The following is a 20,742-nucleotide window of genomic DNA, read 5'->3' on the forward strand; positions in this document are numbered from 1 at the left end:
CCAGACTGTCAACCTTCTTGAAAAAGACATAATGCAAAAACACATTAAAATTAGAGGTTAAGAGGCAAATTATCATCATCAGTGAACATGTTGTAAATATAAATGTTTTTGTTGTTTCAACTTCATTAAATGACCGTATGCTTTACCGGTTTGCTCAATCAGAGGCAGTCAACGGTAACAGCTCTGTGTTGTTTGCAACATTACCAAAGTAATATCTCTTTAAAATCCACCATATGTGTGTCATTAAAATTGAAAGCAAACTGTTTACGTGTCGTATGAATACTACGGCCGAATGAAATGGTTTAACAGCCGCGTATATACGATTGTGGATAAATGAATTACACAGCTGGTAGTCGTGGTTAAGCGTGGACTCAGACATGAAAGGGAACAAACATCTTCTAAACACTTGAATGAAATGAAAAAAGCAAAACGCTCAATCAGTTTTTACATGTGGTAAATCCAGAACCTCTTATGGTGCTTTTGAAGATGAAAACAGCGGCTAAAGAATGGAACGATTCCGGCACTAGAGCGAGGAGAAGATGCATATTAAAAGCCATTAGTCATCAGTCAAGCACATAAAGGCTTAAAAGTGTCTTTAAGGTAAGAACGTCCATGTGTTATTTCAAGGTGGAAATAGATGCTGCAGAGGGTATTGTAACTCTGTATATACAATATAAAGGTTGCATTAACTTCAGCCATCACACTGAGGAAACACATGTTCGCTCCAGAGGTTTCTTTCCTCTTTTTGTAGTTTTCCAGTTCATTTCTGAGATGAATGAGGCTCAACTTGTAGAATTAAATGACGGTACAAGCAGGTACCACCGTGACCTGATCTGTCCTCTTGGCCTTAGTAGCCGCTGTGGGATAAAATGCTAAATGAGTAGGTTGGTGTAAAATGGAAAACAGTCAGATGAGTCGAGCTGAGAATTATGAAGTGATACCTCTTCCTCACTAAACCCTCGTTATGTTTTCTTCCCTCAGTGTTGGTTAATTCATTCATCCCATCACAGGGATTCCTGTCTTTGTTTTTCCCCTCCCTTCTGAGGTCAGTGGCTAATCCCTGTTGGTGATGAGTGTTGGAGACAACTTGTTTTGACTCATTGGTGTTATATCTAAGAATCATCTGGAAACCAAAACAACATGATTTTGATTTTTCAAAATAAATATTCATGTTTTGGCCTCAAGGGGAGAACTTTGCCTTCATACATGTATTTTTCCCTTCTTAAAAGGACGCTAAAGCCCAGTGAATTGACTCATCATACCACAGCCCGGACGTATAAATGCCACGATAACGCGCAAGGCGTTTAGAGTGCAATAAGTACGCCTATCTTGATTTCCGCATGTCATTTGTTCGCCATGTATCCTGTACTGACAGCAATGTAAATGCATCCGTGCATAAATGCTACAGTAACAGTTAGTAACTTGGTATAAAAAGCTCAATTGCTCAGACCACATTAAGAGCTGCATATGGCTACTTTCTATTAGCAGTGAGTACGCGGATGTGTCTTGGGCCAGATTGAAGCAACCGCCTACTCAACTAATGTCCTCTGCTTAAAGGGACTGTTTTTAACGTCTTACACGTATAAATCAATCCGGGTCGGTGTCCCTTGCGCGCTCGCGTGTGGCTACGCTGTTCAGACTCAGACTCCAACACAAACTACACCGAAGCACCAAAACCGCAAAGTTCTATCTAGTGAACCCCGTCTGTTAAACAGTGTTGGCCGCGGTCGGAGGACGCGGGGCAGACCGTAGCTTTGGTCTCCAGGGCCGGAGTGTCTGCTGTACTCTGCTCCTCTGCCTGCCTTCACTCACACACTGCGCTTGTTCTCGCTCTTTCGCTCCACTCTTACGTGCATGCGCGCACACTCCACACTGCAGAAGAGTTAGTTTAGCTCTGAGAATATCTAGTGAATGTACAGTGGACGTTTGTGCAGAAATAACTGCTGCAGCTCCTCCAGACCAACAGAGGTTTCCCGTGTCTTGTGAAGTGACGGGGCTCCGCAGAGAGAAACGTTATCGTCTCCGACTAAAACTCCGGTGTCTCTCCTGTTCCCTCCGGCCGCGGTCGGGAGGCTGAGGCAGGAAAAGCCAACACTAGGATCAGCATTGATTCATGGAGAGACCTTCGTCTGGTCAGCTAACATTACTGCCAAGCAGCTGAAATATAGAGTGATATTGTGGTTTTAGCTGACGTGTGTCACCTCACTGTGTTGAGCGATGCTCGTTCATGTCTATGTAGACCGAGCACAAGCGCCAGCAACAGGACGCTGACTTTCGTTGACTTAACGGCCACAGGTGTCGCTGTTAACAAGACATTTCTGATTCTTACAAACAGTCCCTTTAAGAGGAAGTACATACTCATTCACTCACCAACATCGTCATATCAACGACATCTGAAAATTTGGAAAATCCCACAGAGATGTATTACGTTATATATTATTAAGTGCGTCAAACATGTTGGTTTTGCCTAAAACACACCACAGAATAGATCCAGTCTTCTTTCAATTTCCGACAGACTAGGCAGTGCGTTGCTGCCTCCCGCCAGTTAAATACAAATAAAGATTTGGTCTTTGCAAACAGAAATCATATACGTGTTTATTTGCATAAGGGGCGGTGAAGTGAGATCCGATCACAAGTGGTCACTCAGGACGCATGTGGAGACGCATTCTGATGCCAGGTGTGAACTGATCTACTTAGAGCTGTCCACTATATGTCTTTATTGTCTGTAATCTTGTGTGATGTGTACCGTAAATCTGTGACCAGGAGGTGAAACTGCAGGTTGTGTGAGAAATAGGCAGAAGGACGTCCAGCGTTACTGTATGTATAGACATGTTTGTCTTAGTGTGTAGAACCTGTTTCAATGTCTATTAACTGCTTAACATGTCAACCAAATGAACCCTGATAGCACGCACGTCACTGCTCATGTCCTGGACTCATCCGCGTTCAGAAACGTGACCCATGTCATTAATGAACCCTTCAGTGCAAAATTCCCATCATGCCAATTTCCTGTTGGCCTCTCCATGGATGATTATATGATTACCGTCTGTCTGGCATCCTCTCTTGAATCAGCGCTAAGCTAATGGCATGTTGTTGGGCTGAGTGCGGGGAGAGAGAGAGAGCCACTTGAGTCTCGGCTGAGCAGAGCAGGATTTTTACAATGCGAGGCAGATGCTGTTGTTATTTGCCGTCCCAGTCTTTTGACACATGTCCTCATAATCCTGTGGAACAACAGGGATTTAAGAGGGTTATAATACAGAGTGGAGTTTGAATGGTTTGGGTTTCAGCCTTGGTCATAGTGGTGTGCATACTCACAAGCCTGCAAACAAACACAATCGCTGCAGAATTAGACAGAAGAACTGAGATTTAGCACAATATTAATCTTAGATAATTGCATGGCTTCACGCTGAACATGCTACATGTTTGATGCTCATAATTTGGACGGAAGAAACTACAGTATTACTCTTCAAAATATCCTCTTTTTTTTGCATTTGCATCAAAGCCAGCTCACAGAAATCAAGGACAAATGAGAAAAAAAATCACACATGGCCATGTCAGAAAGTAAATGCACCTGGTATGATGTTTATTACCCGTGCTGTTGGCCGCGGCCCCTTATTTAGTCATGCCGACATATGCTGCCGTCTTCTGGGAGTGAAAACGAGGTTAAGACACTTTGAGTCATCAAGATAACTGCTGTTACCTGTTGGAATCCAGCCTGTAAATAAAGATCTCTGAGTCGTGTTTTTAAAGTAGTAGGAGATCTCTTAATCCAGCAAAGTGAAATCCTTCATATCCAGCATATTAGCATGTCTCTGTGTGCTCTTTGCACGGGTAGAAATCCTAAATTATGATTCAGAGTGCACAGCTGAGGCTCACGAGGCACATTCACACTCAAACGTGTATTCAGTAAAACCCTGGAGCGTTGACTACTTTAGGTGGGACAGCTGGTCAGGTGAGAGCTGAGCCATTTGCAGGTGTTGTCAAATAAATACACTGAGACAACCGCAGTCTACGTCCTTATCCAAGGAAACTGAGCTCGAGTATATTCTGAGACAATGTTATATGAATTTTATCTGATACTATGAATCGCAAATATGGTTTTACAAATAAAAAAAGATAGATTTTTATCACATTTGAATATAAACTATGGTCATCGTAACTAGTGACATTCAGTGTTCTGATAAGTGAAGCCAATGCTGCAGTGTCTTATACTTGCATTCTCTCTAATAGCCAGCAGGGGGCGACTCCTCTGGTTGCTAAAAGAAGTCTGATTCTATAGAAGTCTATGAGAAAAATGAAGCTACTTCTCTCTTGATTTATTACCTCAGTAAACATTGTAAACATGAGTTTATGGTCTCAATCGCTAGTTTTAAGTCTTCTTCAATACAGCATGATGTTCATTTAGTAAATTATGGTCCCATTTAGAGTCAAATAGACCATAAAGCAGGGGATGCTTTAGGGCGGTGCTACATTGTGATTGACAGGTCGCTACCACGGCGTTGTCCGCTCTGGGAGTTGTCTGTGTTTTCATCTTAGAACTTGAACATGAACTGAAAACACACTGTGAAAGGGTTCAAGTTCTAACCTTTTTGGTCAACTAAAAATGTCAGCGTTTGGTTGTACTTAGCTCCATCCTCTCGTGTCACTTCTGGTTGCAAAAAAAACAAGAGTTCGAACTCGAGGCTTCAAAACTGTAGTCCACAAACCAATGGTTGATGTCACAGTAACTACGTCCACTTCTTATGTACAGTCTATGGCTACATTACTAGACTGAGTGATTGAACTTCAAGAAAACTCCATTCTCTTCAGATAGTCTGATGCTTTGGTGTGTTTTAGGTTTTTTTTTCGTGCCGCACGATTACATGCAAAGATGCGAATACGCAACATCTGCGTCTTTCACGTAAACGTGAATAAAGCATCAAATAGCATATATTAGATAGAATAGTATGTAACAGTATAGACACCACAGCAAGTAAATGTCACTTCCGGAGAGCACTTTGCTTCTGACAGCTGCTAAGAAATCCTGAGCCATGTTTTGTTTTGTTTTTTCTGATTAACTCATATTCATTTCATGCCATGTATGTAACAGCCTTCATGCTCTTTATGCATCCAGAGACTTGCTGCTCCAGTAGACTAGTACAGTACACTCCTGAAGTAATGGTTGCTCGGTTGACGGGTGGCACTGGGAATGTGCTGCTATTCAGGTGGAGTGAGTTTTTCAATTCAAAATATTCAATTGTGTTGCTCGGGATCATCTGACAATGAAAAAGGCTGAAGGGATCTGCTGTTACATGGGAAGACATGAGCTGAGAAACACTTAATTAATCCCAAGTGAGCACGTGACTCTGCCACATAGCAACCATAAATGAATTACCATCAATGACGAAATGGAGAATAAATGTTAGAAAGATGCACAAAGGGGTTGCTAATGTATTGAAATGTAATATTCCTCTTATATACTAGCGCTTATATACCGTGCTTGGTACCAGACTGATGCTTCACAGGCTGAATGAGTCAGAAACAACTTCAGCACGCAAACATAACTTTGTATTTTATCCTGTCTGGTCTCATGAAATGGTGAATGGTGAATGACACGATAATTTGCAAGTCATTTTGCGTGCAATAAGAGCGGCATTCTCGCTTTTGCCGTGTCATTTGTACGCCATGTAGTCTGACTGCAATTTGCTACTCTCTACAAATATGCTACACTCAGAGCAAGTGACGTAGCAGCATCCGCCCAGCAGCAACAGAGACGCTGCCAGTGTGGACGCCACACGCGTGAAACACGCAGCCGTTCAGCGAGGCAGCCGCCACGCGCTGCTCACGCAGGCAGTCTTGCCCAAACGTTAATGATGCCTACTAGTTGATGGACACATGCTGGGCGAATGGGATAACACTCGTGACACCTCGTCGTTCTCAGGTAAAAAAACTAAATAAGCTGGCTGACGACTGGACTGTATGAACATCTGCTGTGTTCCAAGATGTGTAGCACACAGAGGAATTAGCATTAGCTTATGACTAAAGATGACAAAAACCATACCTATGTTGAAATGGTGGCTGACTCAGAAGGCCCGTGAGTGAAGTATTGTGTAACAACGTAAGCGTATCGTTTCATGGTGGAGGTTACCCCACATGTTCCCGAGGACACATCTGGAAGCTCGGCTGTCTCCAGGCACTACAAGCTCCCTCATAAAAGACTCTCACTGCCCTCAGCGGAGCGAGGCGATAAGAGCGGTGCGCATAAGAGTGGCTAACATGCTGTAATGATTCCTGAGGCATGATGGCGGAAAGATGGCTTCCTCGGGGGTTGTGGAATGACTACAAAGCTACAAAACACGGATATCACATTATTGAGACAAGAGTCTGAGGAGGCCGGCTGGTTGTAAGTCCTCATCTGGGAGGAGGAGGTGGAGGAGGAACAGGAAGGGAGGGGGGGAGGAGATGAAGGACGGGAAATGTGGGGAGAGCAATCCATCAGAGTTTTTGTGTGAAACTTTGCTTGGATGTGTGTGTGTGTGTGTGTGTGTGTGTGTGTTTTATGGATGTGTATCCTCTTAGGAGAGGAGAGCTCTGGGAATAACTGTGGTAGGATGAGACAGAGGAAGAGAGCGTGGGCACAGAAGAGACAGTTGGTAAAAAAACATGACAGCAACCATTTGTGTACGTCTTTGTAAGCGTGCACATGCATGCAAGAGTGTGCATTCTTATAGGTATGTGTGTTAGCGAAGCAGTATATTCTCAATTGAGAAGACAACTCTGAGGGGAGATTGAGCGGTAGAGACAAGACAAAGAGTGAAAATAGATTTGAAAAGAAAGTAAGAAAGTAAGATTAAAAATAGTGGAGAACAGTTTGGCAAAAGGTGGATAGAACTCAAGAATGTGTTTGTGTGAATATTTGCACGCGCAAGTGTTACGGAAGCAGCTTGCCGTACATTAATCATATATGAAACACTTCCACAATTATACAGTGCCTCGGTGTAATTCTAATTATCCATTCGAGGATGGCGACGACTCACCAGTTCGCCGCAGGGCTGAAATCAAAGACGACACGAGAGAGAGGCAAGAGGAAGACAAAGTAATGAGGGAGCGAGGGAAAGAAAAAGGCAGGTGAGAAGAAGAAGAAGAAGAAGGCGAGGGGGAGAAAGAAAACAATGTGTTAGTTAAATGTTAATTAACCAGAGACAAAAAAAAGCAGCACATAGGGCACTGCGTTATGAAAGCGAGGATGAATAAGAAAAAGGGAAGTGTTGAGAAACGGGGGAGAAAATGACTGAGTGTGTTCACAACAAATACATGAACGTGTAGAGGAAGTGAAGGCAGCGGGGAGGGCTTAACCTATTAACGCAGCAGGTTTGTCATGCTGTAAGCCTCTTAGGAGGACCTTTCCAAGCCGAGAGGCGGTGAGAATGTCAATTTAGGCACTTTCTCTGCTGGTAATTACGCTCTATCTCTGGGCTAATGGCTTATTTTGCATGCGGACGGACAAGGAAAAGATATTAAAAAAGAAAAAAGATATTCAAGCAGAGGACGCGCAGAGGAGAGAAAGGATTCTTACAAGTAGTGGAGCCACAGCGGCTGTCTACTCGGTTGACAGTGTAAAAGTGTAGGATATAGGACTAGATAAGCTACTGTCAAATCCTCTATATTATTCATAAGGACTACAGTACTTTTTGCAGCAACTGTTTTTTTTGGAAGCTCGAATGAAAAGAAAGCACAAAACAGACCATTAAGGCTTCTGCTGAAGCAGATGTGCCTTTTGAAATCAAAATTGCAGACAGATGTAACAGCTGTGCAATATTTTTAGGCTTCAAGCGAGTACTTCCTTCACTTGTCGAAAAAGCAGCTTGAGTGTCTGCTGTAATTTTATCTAATTGTGGGAAATTGTCATTACAGTGAGACCACGGCCCCGGTGATGAGTTGCTTCAAAATGTGTTTGGGACAGAAGACGGATGCAGTTGTTCCATGGACAGCTTTTGGCTCGGGATCACAAAAGGCGCTGATCAGACCTGGTATTAACATGCGTTCCTCAGTGATCGGATCACAAGTGGACAGCTTTAAGTACGTCTGTTCACACCTGACATTAGAATGCGTCTCCAGATGCGTCTTCAGTGGCCACTTGTGATCCGATCTTACTTCCCTGCTCTATATGCAAATAAACACGTAGTAAACACACGGCTAATACAGCAGCCGTTGTGACGTAATATTACATGAATGACAGTAGTGATATCCTACATATTCCTGAATTCTGGTACATTGTATTAACATCAAAATAAAAGGTTATTGTCCCCGGGGACCTCCGCACCGCCGGCACCGCTGCTTTTGCCAGACAACAGCGCAGTATGGCGCTCCGGAGAGCCGGGGAGGACAGAGACCAGGGTGGCAGGCGGTCGGGTGTCAGCTCCACGCAAAGCAGCAGAACAAAAACACCGACAGTATGATAATAATGCACTTCGCATGTTTAGTCTGTAGATATGTAGCCTATAAACAAGATATATTTTAGTAAAATACAGTTGTACTGACAGGATACAGTAGAGCACAGAGGCCGTTTCCATGCTGACAAGCGCCCGTGTCTGCATATTTATTCACCTGAGGGGCGCGGTGATCCCGCGGATCCCAGCTGGACATCAGATGAGTAGGAGGTCCTTAATGTGGCCCAGGACGCATTCGCGTACCATCTGCTAAAAGAATGTGGTCATATATGGCCCAGACCACCTCTCAATGTGGTCTGAAAGATCCGATCTCAATGCGTCTTGAGTGTGTTCACACCTGTACTCAGAGCTGTCCACTTGTGAGCCGATCACTGAGGACGCATGTTAACACCATCAGGTCTGAACAGGGCCAAAGAGACAACAAAAATTGCTACGTCAATGGGAAATTTATACAAGACATTCTTAAAGTACCCTTAAAGTGATACCGATACAGATAGACAACTTCATTTGATTCCCATTGTGAGAGAGCTGGAAAGCATCTCCTTCACTCAAGGTGAAAAGAACACACAGATGGTGTAAAGTTGGACAAAACAATCTAATACGGGAAGTGAATATGCTTATGTTGTGCTTTTATTTTGGTAAACTGTACTAATCACTCTCTCTCTCTCTCTCTCTCTGAGGTCTCCAGCTGCCATCAATCACATAGTTGGACCAAACCAAGTGGCAGGGAAGAGAGAGGGGTGTGGGTAGTGGGGGTTTCTTTGTTAAATTGGGATTGTTTGATGTTTCTTAAGTTTATAATGCTTCCTAGTTAACTTGTGTTAGACTGTAGAGTCATGTGTATTTTGTATATATTAGTATGGTGATGATTTATTTATTTGGTGTGTTCAGGGGTGCACTTTATTGTTGGGAGGGTCCATTTGCTAATTAGGCCAGCTGGAAAAGGAGCCTGGGAGTTGAGAGCTAATTTGTGAAGAGCAAGCAGGTTGAATGTCTTGTCAGTCACTGAAGTCTGTGTTACCTGAGAGAAACCTGTTTCATTATCCAGCTGCCATGGGTGAGATTGTGATGTTCTTTTTGTCACTTGCTAAACATCACCAGTAAAAAGAGCCGAGCTCTGTGAAAAACTGTTTGACTCATCGGCTCATCTTTCAACAAAGTCGTACACATCCATTCCGCCTGGTTTTTCATCCTGGTTGTAAGGACTTACCACACTCCAAACCTTACACCCATCATGTGATTGGAAGCATTCAGTTACATAAAATGCCGCCACCACTCCTCCCCATCCAACGGATTTTTACACAAATACTATTCTCAGTTTTTCCTGAATCCTTCCTTATTTTCATCTGATGCACACTCGGCACACTGAATCCCCAACTCCATGAAATACACCCATACTTCCAAACTTTCAAAACTCCAAAAAAGGGAGGATTTCAAAACCAAAGCAGGCTTCTGGGGTTCCTAAGAAAGACCTGTTATCTGTGAGTGCGGGTGATTTGCTTCTTATGTTAACAACTACTGACATTACATCTGGTATAGACATCCATGGTTTCAAGGTGTATCTCTATTAAAAACACTATCGTAGCATAGAGATATGGTAATGATTGCAGCCTTGAGAGGCTGCTGGAAAGACTGTAGACTCTTTTTAGTGATGCAAACCAAAAACAAGCACCTATGCTAATGTCCAGCAATTACATCGAAAATTATATGGGGGAAAAAAATGAAAATGGACTGAACCCAACATTACAACAGTTATTAACTGCGAGACAAATAGAGAAAGGTCAATCTCAAAACAGTTACAGTGATATAAAAGCAGACCCGGAGGAGGTTGCTAATTAACCCCGATGTCACACTGTGATCCACCTTCCCACCTTCACTGCTAAAATCCAAGCCAGGTCTGCATAATGCACTCACCCCAAAGAGCACCGCAAAATATAACATCACATTTACATGTGCTTCCTTTTGTGACTGCCTGAGCTGGCAGAGCAGCTTCGATGCTTAATAGCAGAGATTCTCCCAACTATCTGCAACTCTACTGAAGGGATGAACAATCTGCAACTCTACTGAAGGGATGAACACCTGTTTTTATGATGAACATCAATCTACTTAGAAATCATAGGACAAAAAAAACTTCACAATCATAAGGACGGCTAAGGACGTCTTGGAAGTGCCAGACGGCAACCTCCAGTATCGGAGGCTTGTCTGGTTGTAATTCATATGGCTTCTTTATTCTTGTTGAGCCTAATGCTGTTTTGATCTCTTGTGCTAGGTTAACTAGTGCTGGATCCCTGTTATGTGAATGGACAGACCCTGGAAGCTCCTCTGAGAGCTCATCTATTTTTCAGAGTTGGATAAACCTGCCTAGTTCTGTCATGTAAATATTTCATCTCCCCCGTATCCTTCTATCTCTCTGGGAGGTTCCCCTCTCCCTTTAACTCCTATTGTACCCCGTGATTGTGTTTTCTGGCCTCTGCCTCTCTCACTGTTCCTGTCATGATCTCATGTCTTTTTCTCTCTAGTGGTATCACAGTTTCTCTCTCATACACACAGACTTGATTCATTTTCCAGCCTGATGAAGCAGCCTGGTCATTGGCTGTTATCCAGCTCTCGTCTTATTACAGTCAAAGTGGATATATACGTCATTTTATCAACTTGTATCAGACTTACTAACCAAGGAGATGCAACAACATTATTAGGTCAGTGGCACAGAACACAGTGGCCTGTAACTGACTGAAGCTCACACAATGTCGTGCATGTTTGGAAACATCCCTCTGATCATGTGATTACCAGCTATATTAAGCTATATTAAAAGCCTGCCTCATGACCACTGGGTTAAAATAAAACTGATAAAACATGCAGGAACTGCCGAGGTCGAACTTCTACAAACTAGTTTGACAAACTATTTTTGGACTGACGATTCAATATTATTGAATTTTCTATTACATGTGTGCTCAAGTGGCATTGACAGATGCCCACCAAGCACAGCAAGGGCAACGACACACACCTGTTTTTAAAGGAAGTGGATTTGCTCCAAAATAGAATGACCTGTGCCTCTCAATATATACTGTATATATAGAGTAGGCGATTATAGGGGGGGATGCCATCCCCCTTGTTAACCTGCCACCCCTCCTCTCCATCCTCTAGTAGCAGAGAGAGTGCAGGGCAGAGTGGTTGTTTAGTTGAATATGTTAGTCTGGTCTGCCTGACTCCTGACTCCTTAATCTTTTATCTGACTGAGGTTTGTGCAAGCTGGTAGCGTCCTCAGGGTGCAGCTGCGCTGCGTTCCGGCTGTGACGCGGTCGCCGGAGCTGATTCCGGCCACTCTAGACAATGCTTGTGACTCCACCGGACACACCACAGGGCGTCCCAGAAGCGGATGCGTATTGATAAAGGTGTATTTATTTAAATGTGAAGTGTATTGAGAAATCTATGGCGCTGTCTGTGGTGCTGAAGCAGCAGACGGATGCGTTGAAATTTAATTTGATATCTTTAGTCTGCCTTTTCGTACTTATGACTTGGATGTTGACATGAACTCTACTTACGACTCATACAACTCATTATTACTATACCGATATGACTCGATTGCCGTGTGACGTCCGAGGTGCAACTTACCTGAAGTTCTCAACCCGGGTGGACACTGAAACAAAGCTTTTTATACTTTGCCTTTCAGAAATTGAGCTTGAACAAGATCAGTAAAAGAGAACAGTATTAGGGGTGGAACGGTACTAGTATTCAACCCGAACCATTCAGTAAAGGACGTTCAGTTCGGTCCGCGACATCCTTTCGGTATGTCGTTACCCAAACAGCTGTTTATGTCTACTACTCGCAAGCACGGAACAGAAAATCTGGAGTGTGAGTTTTACCCGCTAAGTTTTGGCAGCGCACCAGGAATGGTAGCGGCGCTGTAGCGGCGCAGAAGCTCATGATAGTCAAGCTAAACTGACAACTATTGGTGTCAAACTGTACGCCGGCACTGTTCAACTGAAGTCGGGTTTATATGAGGACACTTGAAACATTTAATTACGACGGCATCACCCGAATGTGTCGATTAGCGGAGCGAAACAAAAGCAGACTGGACGGAGAGTCCGTTCCCCCGCAGCGTTCAGACAGCCTCCCACTGCAGATTCACACCGTGCCAAAGTAATATCTAATGCTATAAGAGTGTTTATCGCTGCATATACGACCACACTCGATTGTAATCAATACAAGCACTGACACAAGCAGTGACAGAATGGAAACTGGAGAGGGGCCACAGCACAATCCCTGTAATGTGTTTTATATTTATTAATTATTTTTAAATAACACAGTGGTACAATTTTCCAAATACTGCACTTTTTGAGTAGAAAAACTAATCTTTCAACTAAGAGCTGATAATCAGGGAATTGAGACATACAGTAGGTTATCTGTTTTGTTTTGTCTTTTTTTGCATAGTTCTGGTTGAGCTTATGCTTCAATGTCTGGCCTTAGTCTATAATTTCATCATACTTATATGACAATAACAAAGCTGCATTTTCTGTTTGCACTAATGACTGTAGAAGACCTTTTCTTTCAATTAAGATTTGACAATGAAGAAGTGTTTATGTTCCTTATTTAAGCCATACTTTTTTTCAGGCAAACGATTGTTAACTTATTTTTGCCAAATAAATGAAAAGCATGTTGAAATCAGAACATGACCTCCTCGCTGGAACATAAATGTACACGAAACCGAACCGAACCCAAAACCATGATATGAACCGAAATAACATTTTGTGAACCGTTCCACCCTTAAACAGCATTTTTGCAAAGCTGAGCCATGTTGTGAACGATATATTTATTTCCTTGAGTATTTGGCAAATTAGGATTTTAGAATATGTCTCAAGCAACGTGAATGGACTATTAGCAGCTTTGTATACCATGTTACAGGAGGCAGGATAAGTACTAGGTTGGTTTGCTGAACGCTGTGGTATCAGTACTGATGTCAGAAATGAATAACTAGTTGTTGTTACGGGGGGGATAAGTAGCAGCCAACAGTATTAAACTGGGTTGCTCCAGATGATGCGTATTAACCTGAATCTGGGTTACTTCAGCAATCCAGTTATGAACAGAAGTGTGAATATCAGGTAAACACAGCGACACTCTGTTTCTCTCTCCCCGCTCCACACAGGTGAAACAATCTCTCTTTCTGTTGTTGTTACAATCCATCTTTCTCTCTCTTCCTGTCAGCTCTGTCGTACCGCTCCAGGCTCTCTCTGTCCCTCTCTCCTAATCTCCATTTTGTTGTTTTCACTCTGAGACAACCTCATTCTATCTTTCTTTCTTATGTTTTTACACCAATTTAAACATACACTTTGACCATAAACATGTTCTTATCTGCAAGAAGTCTGGGAAAATAATTACAAGCGACTGGATCGTGACACCGACTCAGTCGCATATGGAACAGTCTCCCTCTGTTATAACTTTATTCTCATTAGCTAAATCTAATTAGTTGTTTTTTTGCAGGCTGTTCAATGTAAAGTCTCAATTCAGATTCATTATTTTCATGTTATAAAATGTCAGTTCTGGAGCTAACAGCACTTTTCTCGAAAGAAGCACTAAGTGAAAGAAATAATTGCTGATCTTTGCACCCCGTCTGAGTTAATCTGGTCTCTTGGGGTGTCGTAAAAAAACATCTTTTGGTTTTATTTTTCTGCACATCCATTAAGAGAGTCGATCTCTCACCCTGAAGTTATTTGCCTCGGCCTCACACTTAACTAAAAGTTGTTTTACTTGTTCCTCTTCTACATGAGATGTGTAATGAAAGTAAGAATGTCTGCAGCACAACAGAGCATTCACACAAGCAGTGAGGTAACAAAGTCAGAAGTCAGAAGAAGAAGAGTGCTGAAACATAAAAATAGACACAAATTGTAATTACCAACCCTGTCTCTTACAAAATTACGTTCCCATACAACTACACTGCATTCTCAATTGCATTTGGATTGCGTTCACAGTTTTAAACACGTGGTTAACGTTGTAAAGAATAAAAAAGCAACAAAACTACTTGATTAGATTTAGCAAAACATCATGATTTGATCGTTTGTGACGTTATTTAAAGATAGGGTCGACGATGTCGGAAAGATAGCATAATTTGAAAGTAGCATCGCCTCAGGAGCTCCGTCTAAACCCCCCACTCCTCTCGGGGCTCCTTCCAAGGCAACGCCCCCCCCCCCCCACACACACATGCACGAGCACCGCCGCATCGTAACTACTTCACAGACACAGAGCGGAGAGAGGACCTCAACTCAACAACGCTACCTCATGACAAGTAACCAGCAGTGCTGTTGCATGGGCTGAGTTTTCTCTTCCATTCTCCAGGAAACGTGCGGCGGCGACGTGCTTTGAGTTCAGGCTGGTGCACGCTGAGGGTAGAGTACGAGCAGGGAGGCATCTGATTGGTTCTTTCCAAGCGGACCGCGAGGCAGTGATTGGTAGACGTTTTTACAGGATTACAGCAGCTACTGCCACTGCACAGAGCTATGGCACAAAAACAAAACAGCACAAACGCTGATCGTGTCACAAGTTTTGCCTCATTGCGGTCCAACATCACACATTCCCAGTAATGAGTGCCCTGCAGCATCGTGCTCGTCTTACTGGGTAGCTTGCAAAAACGTCGACATTTGTTGCTGCTGCGTAATAAAGTCCTAAAATCCAGCCTCAAATTAATATAAGAAGAAAAAGTTGTACCGCATCTTAAAGCATCCAAAAGTGTTTTTTGATTTTTATTTTCATATTCTCACAATCTGCCTGTTTTCTGCCTTCTCTGTGTCAAGCTTGTACTTTTCAACCCATATACCACCGTCAGCCGTTCTTCTTTAGCCATTCGTACGATGACATAATCAGAATAACAGGAGGTCGTATCAAGGGTAAAATGTAGAACATAGCCTCAGGTGTTGAGGGTGGTGGGAGTGTGGGGGGGGCATTTATTTCACGGCTGCACCAGCGCTGTGTGACGGTGCTGGAGCAGTGAATGTGGAGCGCAGACTGCACTCTGACAGTGATGCTATTTAACACAATCATCCGCCCTCAGGGCCGAAGGTCTGTCCGCATTATGGTGAAGTGGTGAGCGCATGCCAAGAGCAGTGTGTGTGTGTGTGTGTGTGTGTATTTACACACCATCCTTGCATTCACATTTCTGTATGTGAATGTTTATGTGCTGTGTTTACATCCCTGTGCATCCATGCTAGCCTTTTGGTTACTCCTTCTGATCTGTGTGGAAGAACACTTCAATTCACTGTAAAGCAGAGTCGGGGCACAGTCAGCAGGAGATGATGATGACTGTGACTGTCAACGGCTAAATGCGGGTTCTCTCACCTCTAAATGGTGGATGGCAAAGGAGCTGATTAGCAGACAGGCCAAAGAATCAAGGAGGCGGGAGGAGGTTGAGAGGAAAGAGCACATGACATGAAGGAAAAGTCTACAGATCTACAGTATGCCATAAATACCCAGATGTCATACTGATTTGGAGAAAATCTCCAGTATGCATCGAAGCAGTCTACATCGCCTACTATATCCAACAATGCAGCCAAAAACGGCTTGTTTTTTACATTTTTCGTTGCTATTTCATCACTAAATTCACTTCTGAAAATTTTTCGAGGCGAATATTGACAGTTTTACGATATTAGATGGCGAATCGAACATTTGCTACACCGTTTTCGGAGTTTAAAAGCTCCACAAACTGCCGCGACTATCGCGGTCGCTACCTCGCCAGCCGGGCGGTCACGCTCACAGACCGCTATGAGCTGGCTGGAGCTCTCTAGAGACCGGTCTGTAGACGAGAGGCTTTTGTTTCCTTGTTGATGGGTAGTTTGTTTGAATATCACAACACAATTATCCATCATAAATTAACAGTAACCTGTGTTTATCTGCCTTTTTTGGAGTTGAAAAGCTCCACAATCGCCCGCAATGGTAGAAGGCAAAGGAGCTAATTAGCAGAGAGGCCAAGGAATCAAGGTGGCGGGGGAGAGATTGAGGGGAAAGAGTGCACGACATGAAGGAAAAGATGATGAATAGGATGAGTATATGGAGAGATGAACAGAAAGAGGGAAGCAGAATTGCGAGGGAGGGAGATAAAAAAACTGGGGGAAAAGAACATGGAAATGTCAGGTTAACCTTGTGAGCTTTTATGAGTCACACAGCTGATGCAGAGGCCAAATGGTTGCTGACAAACCGTCATGCACATTTAGAAGCGCCGTCTGATAAACTGTAAAAACACACGTGCATATAAAAGTAGCTGATCTCTCACCCGCACCTATAAAAAGAGCTGAGCGTCTCTGGAGACTGCAGTCTTTGGTGGTTGAAACACAATTAGGAGGAGCGCTCTAATTAAAGCGGCATTGGAAGCCACTGTGCCCTACCTGCATACTGAAGTGGGTCAGTGGGGGCTTTTTGTTCTCAACACAACACCTAAAGACTCTTTTCACATTTTAATTAGATGTGCAGGGTTTGTTTTTTTTCAATTAGTTGCTGGAAGGGTGTTTGTGTTTATTTGTGTGTTTGTGTGTACCTGAGAACAAATTAAAGCATTCCAGCAAAGACAAAGTAGTCACACATATTAGTCACCAAGAAGTGATTCACAGGAAATGGTCAGCACGCACCAGCGCCGTAATCACCTAATTCTGAGGGTCTGCAGGGAAATTCCCCCCCAGGAGAAATTATTAGAAACTTGACAGCCACACCGACCATATTAAAGCATTTTGAAAGAAAAATCCTAGAAGATTTAAGTATTGTTACAAGAAGGGTTGAGCTGTTGTGATCATAGACTTAAAAGGACTGTTTGTAACTTTTTAAGCGTATAAATGTACCGGGTCGGGACACATGCGCGCTCGCATATGCGCGTTCGCGTATAGCCGCTATCTCTCCTCCTCTGCCTGCTCGCCTTCACTCAGACAGCGCGCGCGTTCTCGCTCAGCTCGCTCCACCTCTAGACGTGAACGCGCGCTCACTCCACACCGCAGACGAGTTAGTTTAGCTCTGAGAATATCTAGTGAATGTACAGTGGACGTTTGTGCAGAAATAAATGCTACAGCTCCTCCAGACCAACAGAGGTTTCCCGTGTCTTCTGGGGTGACGGGGCTCTTCAACGAGTTACGTTGTCGTCTCGTTACCGACAGGGTGCCGGTGTCTTCCTGCTCTCCCCGGCTGCGGGCGGAGACGAGACGTTACTCGCTGCTGAGCTCCGCTGTCTCAGCCTGCACTGAGACAGGAAAAGCCAACACTAGTAACTCCTTCTTGGAGAGACCTTGGTCTGGTCAGCTAACATTACTGCCAAGCAGCTGAAATATAGAGTGATATTGTGGTTTTAGCTGACGTGTGTCTCCTCACTGTTTTGAGCGATGCTCGTTCAGGTATATTTAGAGCGAGCAAGCGCGAGCCCGACACTGACTTTAGTTGATTTCACGGCCACAGGTGTCGCTGTTAACAAGCATTTCTGAAAGTTACAAATAGTCCCTTTAAAATAATGTTTTAATATTTTTTTTTTTTAATTCTATTGATGAAAAAATACACAACGTCCTATCTTGACACCGTTTTGTCACGAAAACATGCAAGCGTAGTCATGCTTGTTGATGTTGTCGTTGACATAATAGCTTGTTTCCACACGTCTATTTCCTCGATGTAGATCAGTCACGTGTTATGTGTGATGTTTATTCATGCAAACACCCAAAATGCTCTCGGTGCAACAAGAACCTTGGTCTGTGTTGCAAACGCAACACATAGCACACACAGGTACAGGCGACCCCTTCGTCATACCGACACACAAGGCACCCTTAAGCGTTGGTATGAGATGCACCAGGCTTTCCATTAACTACAATGTATACCCATCCACGTCAATAGTAAACTCACAGGGAAGGTGCTGTGATGACATAACTGAAAGAGACACACCGGGCGGGCGGAAGGTGACGTGGGTGGGTCCAACAAACACACAGCTTTCATCCAGGAGGCCGCTGTTTGTGTCCCGTGCGTTAAGTTTCACTTTCACGTTTCAATCGGCTGTTTGTTCGTGTCCCGTGTTCACAACCTTCAGCTTAATTTTCACTGCACAAATGTCGTAGTTTTAAGCCCAACCAAGTTTTTTTTTTTCCTAAACCTAACTATAGTGGCTTTGATTACGCCCCAGGCACACACACGTCATGGTTCAGACACACACACACTTTTAACCCTCAGATTTAAGTTATAATATATTCAAATTGGAATTTCACTGCCGTCAATATCTGTATGAGTTCATCAGCTCCGTGATATGAATGTGATTGGATCTGACACACGTAATCAAACATAATCTGTCTCTCTTTCGACCTCTCCTCCTTTTTTTTCCATCTCAGTTAATCACTTCCCACTCACTTCCTTCTCGTGTTGTCATGTGAAAACGTCGAAGCAGTCAGTGTCACAGGACAGTGTGTCAAGTGTGACAGAAATCCAAACGAGATGTGACCCGTGCAAGCTTTTGACACCGGAGGTGATCTCTAGAAAGTAAGAGGGTCAATGGCAGAATGAGCTGCTGGACCAGTGATCATCATTGAATATCTTATTGTCTTCTTGATTAACCTACTTTCAGCGAAATGTATCGTCCTCGTGGCTACGTAGTATGTGATAACGGATGGGTGAGGGGACATGACTGACTACCGCTCAGTGCAGCATGGATAGCAAAGTGCCTATACGTCTAAGTCTATGATTATGAATGAAGTATCCCAGCGTGACGCACGGTGGTGCTCAAAGAAGCTTTTCTGAATAAAAGGTCATCTCATCTGCGTGAAGACACATGCATGAAGACTGAAGACTGTCAGCATGAGAGATCGCCATTATCATCCACTTGAGAGCAGCACTTGTTTCTTTGTGCACCTCGATGAGAACTCTGGGAACTCTAGTTATTTCCATTCTCAGAATTCATGAAATGAGTGCAAACCTTTCCACGACAAAGGCCGGAGCACTCAGAGCACAGCGGCTACGTCTCGGGAAGTCTGCGAATAGAAAGAGAAAATGTCACTTAACTGAAAATTGTTCAAAAGAAAAGTGCACTCTCTCTGTGTTTTTGTGGATTGCTTTGAAGGCAACTTTGACACGCACATGGCAATTTCTTTACAGGAATTTCCGCATACGGCTTGTGCTGTATGTTAATTGCTTGGCTTAAGGCTTCAAAGGAGAGTGGCTGGAGGGACTCATTAAAACAGAGAACAAGGGAAAAAACACAAACAGAACGAGATGAAGGGGGGAGAGGAGGGTGAGTGATGGTCAGGAGGACAAAGGCTGTATATTATCTTGTTTGCCAGGTCCAGGAGACGAGGACGTTGCTGCCAACTGGGGACCAGAAACATGTCACAAGTGAGTCCGCGGTCGCATGTCTTGAAGGGAAAAAAGTCTTGGCAGATCTAAAAGTAATCTTAATCAAGGTCACTTACGAACTTTTACCAGAGACAACATTTTTACTTTGAATTCCCAGTCATGTCCAAATTCAAGTCACATTTCAAGTCCCAGTTAAGGCCTGGATCCCATTTCCCAAAGCATCAAATCCATCTTATGAACGCAAGGTTTCCAAAAAGGTCTATGACAATCCTGGATGTATTTAAAGTCCTTCTCCATTTCTTTGTGTGTTTTTTTTTTTTGAAAATTTAAGAGCATTCTTATGCTCTGAATTCCGTATAGAGCACCATTATGTCTAACTATTGCCTCCACACGGCTCTCAACATGGAGACGACAGAAACAGCGGCTAGCAGCCAACGGTGCTTATTGAATAGGTATTCACTTAGGACTGTATAGGTGTTGGCTGAAGGGTAGCGATGTAGCCTCGGGTGTGTCGGTAAGAACACACAGGACACTCTGATACGCTTCATTCCTCTTCACTAAATGATCTTAACACAACAGCACAGTATTGCAACCACAGGCTTAAAGGTTTCCAGAACATACAAGTGTCACAAAATAGTGAGCATTCAATTAACCAGTTATATTTAACTTAAATGGCTTATTATTAGCAATATGAATTTATTTCCAATGATCTGGTTACTTAGCACACGCTTCATAAGCCTAATCAACAAGCAAACAGACATATACAGGAAGAAATTACACTGACTGCTGCTTTCGGTTGCAGTACAAACAGGCGTCCATGTCATTTAAACATACATAGCAGAATGCCAACATCATCTAAATCCAACAGTTTGCCAGAAAAGAGCAGTTAATTTATTTTAAAAAACAACTAGAGATGGACTTCATACACACAAAATCCATGGTTCTGATATTAATCCCATGCAGCTGAACCCTCCTACTCAAAGCATTTGTACAGTGTCTTTTGATGTGATGTCTAAGTCGTAGCCTA

The 20,742-nt window shown here is 43.3% G+C and overlaps 2 long non-coding RNA genes across 2 annotated transcripts in view; one reads left to right on the top strand and one right to left on the bottom strand.

The window, feature by feature from the left end:
- LOC119485160 overlaps positions 1-14,692 on the bottom strand; it is a 60,030-nt gene extending 45,338 nt beyond the window's left edge. Inside the window, exons 1-2 of the long non-coding RNA XR_005206200.1 lie at positions 14,660-14,692; positions 10,784-10,787 (exon numbers count right to left, since the gene is read on the bottom strand). This is a non-coding gene — a long non-coding RNA (uncharacterized LOC119485160). The remainder of the gene's footprint in view (positions 1-10,783; positions 10,788-14,659) is intronic.
- Positions 1-20,742, top strand: part of LOC119485161 — a 569,585-nt gene that overhangs the window by 299,469 nt on the left and 249,374 nt on the right. The gene's annotated exons all lie outside the window — the stretch shown is intronic.

The sequence above is a fragment of the Sebastes umbrosus genome, chromosome 3, assembly GCF_015220745.1.
Source record: "Sebastes umbrosus isolate fSebUmb1 chromosome 3, fSebUmb1.pri, whole genome shotgun sequence".
NCBI lineage: Eukaryota > Metazoa > Chordata > Actinopteri > Perciformes > Sebastidae > Sebastes > Sebastes umbrosus.